The 12,504-nt window shown below is 44.7% G+C and overlaps 1 long non-coding RNA gene across 1 annotated transcript; it reads right to left on the reverse strand.

Annotated features, from left to right (window-relative positions):
- Positions 1–5,788: 5,788 nt before the first annotated feature.
- Positions 5,789–10,593, reverse strand: LOC134459737 (uncharacterized). Its single transcript, XR_010036875.1, has 5 exons — positions 10,310–10,593; positions 9,123–9,239; positions 8,702–8,769; positions 6,900–7,009; positions 5,789–5,974 (listed from the first exon to the last, which is right to left on the reverse strand). It is a non-coding gene; the product is annotated as an uncharacterized LOC134459737 (long non-coding RNA).
- Between the last annotated feature and the right edge of the window lie 1,911 nt (positions 10,594–12,504).

A 12,504-nucleotide genomic window follows, 5' to 3' on the forward strand; every position in this document is an offset into this window, starting at 1 on the left:
GTCGCCGGCCCAGGGCGATGCGGAGTCGCCGGCCCAGGGCGATGCGGAGTCGCCGGCCCAGGGCGATGCGGAGTCGCCGGCCGATGCCCAGTCCGTCGTCGGGGCCAGAGCCCAGTCCTTCGTCGGGGCCAGAGCCCAGTCCTTCGTCGGGGCCAGAGCCCAGTCCTTCGTCGGGGCCAGAGCCCAGTCCTTCGTCGGGGCCAGAGCCCAGTCCATCGTCGGGGCCAGAGCCCAGTCCATCGTCGGGGCCAGAGCCCAGTCCATCGTCGGGGCCGATGCCCAGTCCGACGTCGGGGCCGATGCCCAGTCCGACGTTGGGGCCGATGCCCAGTGCATTACGTAGCGTATGCCTTACGTGGAGCAGCAGATGCACGTGTATGTGAAAGTGTACGGGAAAGCAGCAGAGACCACCATCACCAGATATGAGAAAACAAACACAATCCGACACGCAGTCCGAGCGACCTGACGATTCCAATGAAGCCTAAGGGCACGAGTGGTGTACAGAGTGAGAGGGTTAGCCCATGGACGGCTATCAATGGGGTGTGATCAGAACCCTGACAGGACTCCATGGGCCGAGTTTCATGTATAATTTAATTATGATTATTAACTGTCATCATCGATTTACATTTCCACGGATATTACTCATTTATTTACTTATATTTGGACGGTGTACATGTAGCCCATTGTGATCAAAATAACTCGAATTAGACAAGGCATTGCGACAGGCTACTATGTCCCTTGATGCTCGGCGACCGGGCGCGGGCCGAAAGCCCCGCGTGATCTTTAAAAGGTACACTGTGCAGGAAATGGTCAAAAAAGGTACTGCAACTTTGCTGCTTATTGAAACTGAGCTGCCTATTGCCAAATTTGGTCTTACATGAAAGTTTACCATGTAATAAACAATTATTTTCTAGTACGGTCCAAGTAAAGTTTGTTTTTTTTTTTGTTTTTTTTTTTTTTGAGCTAAAAAAAAAATGCTATTTTGGGAAATTCAAAAATGGCGGACCATGGAGAAGATCCCCCCTTTCATGTAAGAAAAGTGCAATTTTCCAGTCAAAAGAAATACTTAGAATTTGATGGTGGGGGCAAGTATTCATGAAAAAAGTAACATTAGTGAAGTTGCAGCATGAATTCTGGAAATAAACAACTAAAATCACAGTGTCCCTTTAACTAAATCCAGCCCTGAATGGCTTGAAGCGGGAGTGAGGAAGCAAGGTACACTTCTATCAATACAAACTGCAGGCAGTGCGATGACATGAGGTGATGATTGGCAAGCGCGCATAGCTTAATGTGCGAGCCAGCAGTCTAGGCCTATGAACCGAAGCCATAACTCTAAAAAGTCAACGACACCGCCACTCCTGCGCCACATGGGCCAGTCCATGCAAACGAAAACGTAAAATAGCTTGTGTTGTGGGCATAGGCTACTGAGCGGAACATTGAAAATAGGCGGGTGCAAACTGATGAACGCACGACCGGAATCCACATGAATGAAAAAACTGTAGGCGGTGCTACGGCCCGTAGGCTGAGATCCTTGCAACATCGCTCCGGAACATAGGAAGTACGTTTGTAACAATACGTTAGACGATTACGAGTACATGGCTCTGCAATGTCCTCCGTCCGGTGTCGCGACAGGCAGCACGAAACACAGAAGGTTAACGTCGGGTTATGCGTGCGGGCGAGGCGCTTCGAGATATAATTAGCCCATTTAAATCTGAAGGCCTACCCCCAGTGACGTTCCAAAAAAGCCACACCAACCGGTTCATGAAATGCTCTATAATGTTGGCAAGCGAATCACCAGTCCATCCGCAGCAGAGAGGCCGACGACGACCAAGTAAATGGTGACTCGCAGTAGCCTACCCATAACGCCTACGTAAAAACCAATGTGCTGAGCAGATATGCCGGGCTAAGTGAGCGAGGCGCAACGAGAGAGCACCGCGGGCCCAGTTACTTCGAATCCGCCCTTCCCCAGCGAATGATCCAAAAGTCACTCCAATCAGTTCATGGAATTATCCCAAATGACAGCAAACGAAACGTAGGCCATCAGTCAACCAGCGCCAGACGAGACTGATATCCGAGACATTGCAACAAGCCGAGTATGAGGCATGAGAGGCGACTTGCCTGGACAACTCCCCCGCAAAAACAGTCATTCGCTGAGATAAACGTTCCTTTGGTCCGCAGGATAAGTGAAGGGAAAGCCGCCAGGTTACTCACGAATTACACCAGTTCGGGGAAATCCATCCACAGGCAGGCTAGTTCAAAAGCAAATCCACGAGCGTCGGGAAATCAGGGAGCGGCGTGCCAAGCAAATTGATTGAAGCCTTGCGAGGAAAATATTAGGCTATAAGAAAGCACCGATTGCGTGCCACGCGTTTGAGCGGTTGGAAATTCCATCCCAGCAGCGGTAAGGTGAGGATAACCAGGTAGAAAATAAACAGAATGTTTGATAACGAAAACGCCGGACAGCCACTTCAAAGTCGGCTTAACTGGAAAGCAGAGATCAGAATGAGTGACTGATTTTTAAACAAACGTGAATGCGATCCATTGGCTGAGAGGGAACGATGCCTGAGTGATGTGTAACGGGGAAATCCCCAATCTCGCGTTGTGATTGGTTGACGATCCTGGGCAATGATGACGCATGTATGATCTGTCAAAAGGGAGATTGGATGGTTAGCCTAGTAAGTTTGACAGCCGAGAAATTCGAGTCTCCCTGGTAGAATTTACGCAAGCTCCCATTTCCTCAGTCTCTGAGATCAAACATGCTGAAAAGATTGCACGAAGGACATCTAGGCATGGAAAAGTGCAAGAGAAGGGCTAGAACCTCAATTTACTGGCCAGGCATAAATGCTGACATAGACAGAATGGTGTCAAAATGCAATATATGTCTTAAACATCAAGCAAGGCAGCCAAAAGAGCCCATGGTAATCACAGAGATACCTGACGAGCCCTGGCAAAAAGTTGGGACTGATTTGTTCTACTTGGATGGAAAGAATTACCTGCTAGTAATCGACTACCTGTCCAACTACCCAGAGATCGCACTGCTTCCCAGCATGTCAGCGGCCTGTGTGATTAAGCACATTAAATCAATCTTTGCGAGGCATGGGATACCCCAAGTTTTGTACAGTGACAACGGCCCGTCCCATAGCTGCAAAGAGTTCCAGGATTAGGCACAGGAATATGACTTTTGTCATGTGACTTCTAGTCCCCTGTACGCTCAATCGAACGGAAAGGCAGGCAAAGGCAAGGTGTGCACATAGTCAAGCAGCTGCTCAAGAAAGCACAAGAAAGTCAGTCAGATCCATACTTAGCAATGCTGAGTTACCGTGCTTCGCCTCTTGAGCATGGCCTGTCCCCTGCAGAAATCCTTATGGGACGCAGATTACGCACCACACTTCCATACACCTCTGGACAGAAACAAAAGGAAGTGAAACAAAAACAAAAACATCTGCAATAGAGACAAAAAGCAAATTATGACAAGTCAACAAAAAGCTTAGTACCACTGGCTAGGCATGACACAGTAAGAATACATGATTCCAACACCTGGAGCAAGAAAGCAACAGTTCTTGAGGAAGTGAGTCCAAGATCTTACAACGTCCAAACCGAGGATGGCCAAGTCCTCAGGAGAAATCGACGGAGTCTACTCAAAACACAAGACACCTGGCAAGAACAGACTGATGAAGATCCACCGCGAGATCCAGTCTCCACCTCAACAGATGATCCACTGCCGGATGATCACCAGAGAGCTGTAGAGACTGACTTGCCAGAGTTGAGAAGATCATCACGCACTGTCAAAGCACCTGACAGGCTGAATTTATAAGGACTATGACCCGTATCCTTTTCATTGAAATATGAGTTCATGTTTATGTTTATTAAGTAATGTTAAGTTGAAAAGAACAAGTAAAAAAATGAGTTCATAGTCATTTATGAGTGCTAAAAGAAAATAATAATACACAGATACAAACTGCTTATGAGAAGTATAAAGATTGCTAGATAAAATTGCTAGTGATGAGATTGCTGGTAAAATAGTTAATGTGTCATGTTTTCATCTTTAGAAAAAGGGGGATGTGATAAGTAAAATGTGTTGCAGTTTTACCTCCTGCCACTAGATGGACGCAGATATGATGTACTCCCCGGATGTGTGTCTGTGTATTGCAAGTCATCAGTTGATGAACATGAACCTGACGGTGTACCTGTATCCTCCTGACTCGTTATGCTAATAAATAAGTTTAGTTAAGAACCCAAGTTTCTTCATTAAGATTAGAAACATTACAGGGGGTATGTGGGGCTTGCTCTATCCCCTACTATTTTGCCCTCTAGCACTTGAACATTTTTTAAGGCATTTACAAGTGTGGGATCCTGCAACTGTGCAGCTCCATACTGGCCTGTGAGATGGGAGAGGTCCTCGATGACCTGGGCGTCTCCCTCATTGGAACTTGGAGAGATTCCTCCAGCCATATTCTCCTCTTCAGTGTCCGGGCCGGACTCTGTGTCGACCTGGGTACCCACCATTCCTGTAATCTTTGGTGTCTCCATGCACACATGAAATTGGTAGAACCTTATCAGTGGACAGACACGATGGATCCACTAGGTCCTTGTGTACCAAGGTGACCCGACTTCCGGAGTCCAACAATGCCTCTACATCCTGGCAATTTACAGTTACAGGGCAGGTGGGGGGTTGATCTGGGGGCCCATCTGTGACCCCGATGAGCGATGCGAATAGCTGGGTGGATGCACTGGGCAAAAAGGCTCTGTTTCCGGGGATGTTTGTATGAAGATATTTCTGGATATTTACAATATACGGAGATATATTGATAGATACGGTCCGGATACGCTGGTGCCAATTTTCATATACGGAGCATATCCGAATCTCGGAATGGGACAGTTTCGACATGAGACAAATCCGGATATTTGTGATATATGGATATATGTGAGGCATGGGACGACCCATACCTCCCACGACCAGGCAATACATTGATTTCACAGGCATTTATGTACATGCCTTTATCACGTTAGGTGTTATTAGCTTCTTCCCCAAAGCTGTTACAACAATGAACTCACACTTACTGGACAATGTTCATCTATTAACGACTGTGCACATTGCAGGGAAGCTCAAATCTCAGAATACTTTGTATAATGACAATAAAGGCTTTCTATTCTATTCTATTACTTATTACAACTTAGTCTTGCCTGGTTACCATCCTAATCACGAGTGAGATTGTCTTTCAGATCGAAACGATTGTGGAAGCTGAGGATTTCCCAGGCTAACATGTGACGGGCATGTTGCCATATCTGTGATGTTGCCAAAGTCGCCGAAATTACTTGGGCTGACGTTAGGTTAAACTGCCCTACAAAAGGTAAACAGCAGTGCCAAAAATGAAACTGAGGGAAAAAATGCCTTCAACGACTTGGTAGGTTGGATATTTTAGTTACTGCAAATTTGACATCGCAATATTTGTAAAACAGGGCACATTTTGACCATAACTCTTAGTCACAAGATAAAGGAGGTGTTATGAATATCATTTTCTGAATGAACACATTTTCAGAATGAACCTACGGTAATTGGTTACTGCACTTTGCCTTTTTAAGGCAGTACACTTCTTTCAACATAATATAATAGACACAAATCTACTGCAAAACAACAATTGGGCCAACTTTAAATAACTGCTAAATCCCAGCTAAAATCATATTATAACAGACAATTATTTTGTTGAATGTTCTTTCTTTAATTGCTTATTTTACATTTACATTTAATCATATTTCAAGCTTTGTCGGCCGCAGAAGGGGGGGGGTCACGAAGGGAGAACCGGCCACTATCGGTCACTATCAATGAAGTACGCCAGTAAGGCGCGCACTTCTCCATCTCAGACAGAGCACAACAAATGTGCACTTGTTTCCCCATCAGACACAAGGCTGGCATCAGCTCCTTTGAGGTAGTCGAGGTCGTCCTCCTCGAGGACATCCTGCGCCACCAGCACCACTGCTTGAAAAGCAACAAAAAAATAGGGCAGTTTTAAACAATGTGTTAAACATTAAAAAATATGTACAGTTCAAAACCCACACTCAGGCTTGTTTACCATGAACATGCCAAAGAACGGGTCACATGAGATAATACAGCAGGATTTCCACAAGATTATCCAGCAGATCAACCAAGCATAGTTCAATTGTGGTTTATCCACAGGAGTATAGTAGCTGTCATAGTAATATACCTTACAAAAATTAACCATGGTTCTACTATTTAACTTTGATACAGTATTTGCCATAAACCATGGTTCCCCCAAACCACGTGTTTTAAAACTATGGTCCCCCCCACGTTTCCTTATGCTTGCATCTCTTAAGCCTGGTTTAGACTCGTCCTTTAGTTGGAGGACACGTACCGTCAGCAGGGGGGGTAACGGCAGATCAAGTACCCAAACAGCCACCACGCCCTCCCTTTTAGCGCTGAATAGACCCCTTGCCGCGATCAACATATATTTCTCCCAGTTTGAATTGTTCGCGATCTGCCACTGCCCCCCCACTGACAGTATGTGTCCCCCAACTGATGGAGGAGTCTTTTTAAAAAAAGATATTATTGTCTTCATAATGACAGTCCAGTGCAGATGGTGACAGGAAGCAAGTTGGGAGAGAGAGATGGGGAAGGGCTGGCAAAGGACCCGGGCCAGGAATTGAACCCGGGTCGGTCGCATTGCAAACGAGTGCCCTACCATATGCTCCATGGTAGGGCCTGACTGAGGAGTCAAAACAGACCTTTAGTGTTGGCTGCCCATTTGCAAATACCTTGTAACTAACAATAGTACTTGGAAGAAAGAAAGGGGATATTGGCTAATTGCCCCCTGAAGTGAAGTAGTGACAAAAGAAAGTGATGGCAGTTGTATGATGGGGTTGCTAGTTGTGGTTTTACCTACCCGCTCACGTCTGCTCATCAGCTTTTTCCTTTTTTTCTCACGTCATCAGTCTTCCCCGCAAGGCCCAGTTGTTTGACTTTTAAGATTCTCAAAGAATCTATTTCAGGCTTCTGCGAGACAGAAAGAAACTGAGTTAGTCTTTTTTATACATCATGATCACATAAATGAGTTATGAGTAAACTCTCTGGTCCCCAGCTCTACCCAGAATCCTTACTAGCCTGGATGATGGCCTTGGTGACCTCGTCACTATTAGGTAATCTACAGCTGAACAGAAAACATACAAAGCTGTACACAAGTTTTCATTACTTTATGACTAAACATGTAATGGTGATCCAAATATACAGTGCACAGCAATAATGACTACACCCCTGTTGAAAAGTAACATTGTGAATAATATATATATTTTTTAAAACACATAAGTTGTTCCCAAAATGATTATAGAGTAAGTGTAATACAAAAAAAAATCAGCTTATGGCAGAAAAGTAAGGTCAGTAGTATAACTTGAATTAAATATTTGTCAATTTTTTTGTGTAATTATGCTATGTTAAACTGTCTGAGAAGGGGCGTGCTGACCCGAAACGTCTTGAAATTGAAACGGATTTAAAAGGGAGGTCATCGTTGTGTGTGTTTCATCCTTGCCTTACATTGAACTTTTACATTATGAGTCCACACCAGGCCAAAATAGACGTGTGTGAGATTTGAATGAAATCATGTGGAGAGTATGCATCATGATCTGCTTCAGTAGTCACAGTACATGTCGACAAGCATGTTTCTTTTGGTGAAATTCAGCTTCCTCCTGTTGATGGCATCCACACAGCCCCAAGCCATGCAACTCTCACTACCATGCTTGACTTTAAGCATGGGCACTTTTCTTTGTTGAGAAGGATACAGCTGATACTAGGGAGGGGGGAGGGGGGCGTGGTCAGGCTTATGATGAGGTCAAGGGGGTGTTTGGAGGCTTGTGATGAGGCCAAGGGGGCGTTTGCTCAAAAAAGGTTGAGAACCACTGATCTAAAGCTAATTTGTTTATCATGGTGTCATTAGATCACAGTACATGGTTCCAGTAACCCATATCCTTAGTTTGTTTGACTCTGATGAGACCATGATAAACAATTTTGCATTAGTAGATGGTGTCAAGCATGTGTGGTGGTAAAAAGTGATTTGTACAAAGAAAAGTGCCTCACGCTGAAAGTCAAGCATGGTAGTAGGACCGAAATGTTTCGGACCTGTACGGATGCCATCAACAGTAGGAAGCTGAATTTCACCACTAGAAACATGCTTGTTAACATGTACTGTGACTACTGAACATCATCAGATCATGATACTCTCCATAGGATTTCATTCAAATCTCATACACATCTCGTTTAGCTAGGTCCAGACTCGAAATGTAAAAGTTCAATGTAAGGCAAGGATGAAATGCACAGCGATGACCTCCCTTTTAATCTCTTTCAAATTCGTGAAGATTCGGGCAAACACGGCCCCTCCATAGACAGTTAAACATAGGGGTGTACTCACCTTTGCACCAGCATAATTTCACAACAATGGACAAATATGTCATTCAAGTTATACTATTGACCTTCATTTTCTGCAGTAAGCTGAAAAGATGTTGTATTACACTTACTCTATGGTCATTTTGGAAATGACTTGTGTGTTTATTGAAATATTGTTCAAAATATTACTTTTTCAACAGGAGTGTACTCATCAACATATATATGGTCATCTGGTTGCATTACATCTTTCTCTATTAATAGCACTTTGATCACAGAAGTATGGGCTGACATGCTCAGAGTAAACCTGTTTACCTGGCCTGTGGTCCAAGTCGTCACTGCAACTTTTCCTCCAACGCACGATGTGTTCGCCTCACTCATGCCTGATGAAAAAAAAAATGATAACACAATCATATATTGTTATGCTAAGAAATTTCAATGTGATTCACTAGCCCAAATGGGATAAATGCAGAGAAAGAATTTCCCCTAGGGGACCAAAATTGGCTCCAATCCAAATTGGCTAAAAATACTGTTACAAACAGTGGACAATTGTTTCTTGAATTTCCCACAGGATGAATAAAGTACCTTATCTGTAAAAGACAGCCTGAACCCTACTGATGCTTTCTCTAGTTTGACGATGAGAACCTCAGGGTTATTTGAGATGGTTAAAATGGAAATTGCACGTATAAAGTCTGATCATTTTCTTTCCCTTAAAACATGCAGTCAAATATATTACCGACAGGTCCTGAGGAACTCCGGAGGGTTCTGGGTTCCATTGGAGGGTTGGGGTTGCGGGGTGTTGATATTGCATTGCAACCACCGTCTCCTGGAGTGTCTCATGTCATTCATGGAGCTGCGGATGTAGAATAGTGTAAAGTACTTTTTATCATGGTAATTCCAAACAAAATTAAGGTGTTTATCAGCTTACATAAATACACAATTACAAAACCAAAACATACAGAGGCCTTATACACATCATCAGTCTTACACACACACATTTTCTCTCTCACACACACACACACACACACACACACACACACACACACACACACACACACACACGATGTCATCAATTACCCTATAACAAAACACATTCTTAAATTCACAATTTCTCATTCTCTTCTTTCTGGCACAGAAGTCTCTAGCTCTATGTGTGCCTTGGAGCAAGAGCAACGACAGGGCACGTATACTCCTGTTCTGTCAAATAACATCGGAGGGGGCTTCTTTACCTCTGCCGTTCATAACGACACATGCTGTGACCATCTCTTATCTTACAGAAGGCAATTGAGAGTGTGTGTTTTTCGCTTGGTCAAGGGGGACAAATCATATATTAGAACAATACATCCACACTTTCAAGACTATACAAGGTGATAACTTAGTCGTGTATGACATTCTGACACAAGTGTCCATGTCATTAACTTTTAGATATCACGGAAAATAAGCTTTATGTCAGACAAATCTGCCAATCAGTTCGTTAACCAAATATTAGTCTCCTCCCAGCTAGTTAAAATGTAGCAGGTTACCAAATGTTGTCGTAATTTCAAAATCTAGCCCCTGCAGATATCCGACGTCATATATCCAATGTCAGTAAAACGTTTATGCATACATTCATTCGTGACACCGTATCACTTGCCCCAAGGTTTAGTATTAGGTGGTGGCAGGCTAGCTAACGTTAACATCTGCCTACCAGCATAGTCTCTGCTACCAGACCGAAAAAGCTAGGCTAGCTAACATGCTAAGATAAACGTCCTTGTTTAGTGTGGATAGTACAAGGCGCTGGTTAGTTAGCAAGTTAGCTATACAGTCAGTTAGAAAACATTAGGAAAGTTAAACATTACAATATTCAGGCATGCTTTAATTTTCATCTAGAGCTACTTCAAGACAATACACCGTATGTTCCTCTAATCTGTTACTTCAACTTACCTCAGAATGTCTTAAAGTCTGGTCCATCCTCATCATGAAATGACCTCGAACAACCTCGCCAGCCATCATTCGCCATCTCACTTGGACACCTTCTCGGAGTCCTCATAGTCCCATAGCCTAGAGCTAGAACTAAATATGGTTTTTGATGGCTTAACAAGTCTGCAACAGATTTCTGGAAAGTCTGTGATAAAGATGCTGCCAACTAACGTACGACAGAAATCCAGATAGGAAGCGGCGGGCTGCCGCGCAGAGCTTCATAACGGCAGAGGGAGGGCCAACATTCTATTCAATGCGATTGGCAGCACACGTCATTCAAAATACCGGTATCCAGTCAAAATATCTCCGAATTCTCCAAACACAAATCCGGAGTCAAAATATGCCAAGATTTTCACGGATTCTTAAAAAGTCGGGAAATGGTCGAAATCTGGTCCGAATATGCCGCGTGTCATAAAATATATCCAGTCAAAATATCTCCGGATTCAAGCCTATTTTGCCAAGTGATGGTGAACTGGAGGACCCTGCAGTTGGCATGGGCTCGTCGAGCTGTTTATCACACTGCCAAGACATGTGTCCTATCTCACCACACCGGTAGCATTGTCGGGTGTCATTATCACGAGCCATTCTAACTGGACCAGGCTGGCTTTTGGCCCTCAATGGAGCATAGCTGGGTGCTGCTGTAGTTGGGCTGGTTACCTTGGTGTTTTTGGAGTGGCCTCCCCCAGTCAGCTGAGGGGTGGTGGTCCTAGGGTCTCTCTTGGAAGTGCGAAGCATTTCTGTGGTGGCTTGGTACTTTTCCACCGCCTCAATGGTGAGGTCAACAGTGGTTAGGGCCTGTTGACTAACGAAGCGCTTCGCCTCATACGGTAGGGCTCTGAGGTAATGATCCACAACAATGGTTTCCACTACGTCACCGGTGGAGTTTTTGTCAGGTTCCAGCCATTTCCTGGCAATTCTTGACAGTTCATGCTTCTGTGTACGCGGAGCTTGGTCCGCGTGGAAGGTCCAGCTTTGGAAGCGCTGGGCCATACCGTACTTGGTGAGCCCATGTCTGCTGAGGATTTCCGTCTTCAGCGCGTCGTAGTCGGTTAACTTGTCAGGGGGTAGGTCTCGGACGTCGTTTAGTGATTCACCCGTTAAGAAGGGGGCTAGCAGTCCAACCCACTGGGCCTTGGGCCATCCTTCCCTAGTGGCCGTGGCTTCAAAGGCGTGTAAGTACGCCTCAACATTGTCTGTGGACCCCATTTTGGAGATAAAGTTACTAGCCTTTATTGGGCCTACACTAAGCCATCTTCTTCTGTAGCTGTAGCTCCTCAGCTTTCAACTGGTTAGCTTTTCTCTGTTCCTCTAGGAGTGCTGTACTAGCCTGTGCTTGGGCTTGTTGGCCTGCAAGAAGGGCCTTCAAAAAATTCCTCCATCTTGTTGCGTGGGGAGACTAGGGTCAATTGGGAGAATTAAGCAATCAAGTTTTCGGTGTCCTCCTCATACATGCACTATTTGTTTGAAATGCCCGCGTCCTCCACCGCACGATCTGATATCGCCAAGTAATTAACACTCCTGGACCGATGTGAAAACGTTCGTCCAGGATTAATGTTATAGCCAACCAATCAGGGGTCATTAGAGGTGGGATCATTAGAGGTGGTACGTCATCAACAGGGCGACTAGCATTTCCAAATATTCGCCTTATTCACCCGGAACGTTCTAAAGACGTTGAGGGGTACACTTCAGGGGTACATTCGGCGACGCACCAGCTGTCATGGCGCCTCAGTGTTGTGTGCCCAAATGTGCGTCCTCAAAGAGAAAAAATCCTACCGTGGACAGACTTTCCACCGTTTCCCCAAAGAGCAGGCACTTCGCCGTGAATGGATAAATCACGTCAAGAGGGATCCTGGTCCATATTTCAAGGTAAGATGCGAAATTGTGTTCAATCGTACGCATTAGCTAGCACAAATAAGCTAGCTCGCCAAACTTGTCATGACTCATGTAGCCTAATGAAGCGAATGCCTCGATGAAATAAAAAAAAATATGAATGTGTAATTACACAACGCTACATTCATATGATATTTCCAGATCGCTATTTCAAGATTATGCTTTTAATTGTATGGTAAGCGATCCGATGGCCACTGATTTTGTGCTACCAGAACCAGTAGCATAGGGCAGGCCTACTTGTGCTAAAATCAAGTTGTTTTGCTAACGAA

The sequence above is a fragment of the Engraulis encrasicolus genome, chromosome 2 (genome assembly GCF_034702125.1).
Source record: "Engraulis encrasicolus isolate BLACKSEA-1 chromosome 2, IST_EnEncr_1.0, whole genome shotgun sequence".
Lineage (NCBI taxonomy): Eukaryota > Metazoa > Chordata > Actinopteri > Clupeiformes > Engraulidae > Engraulis > Engraulis encrasicolus.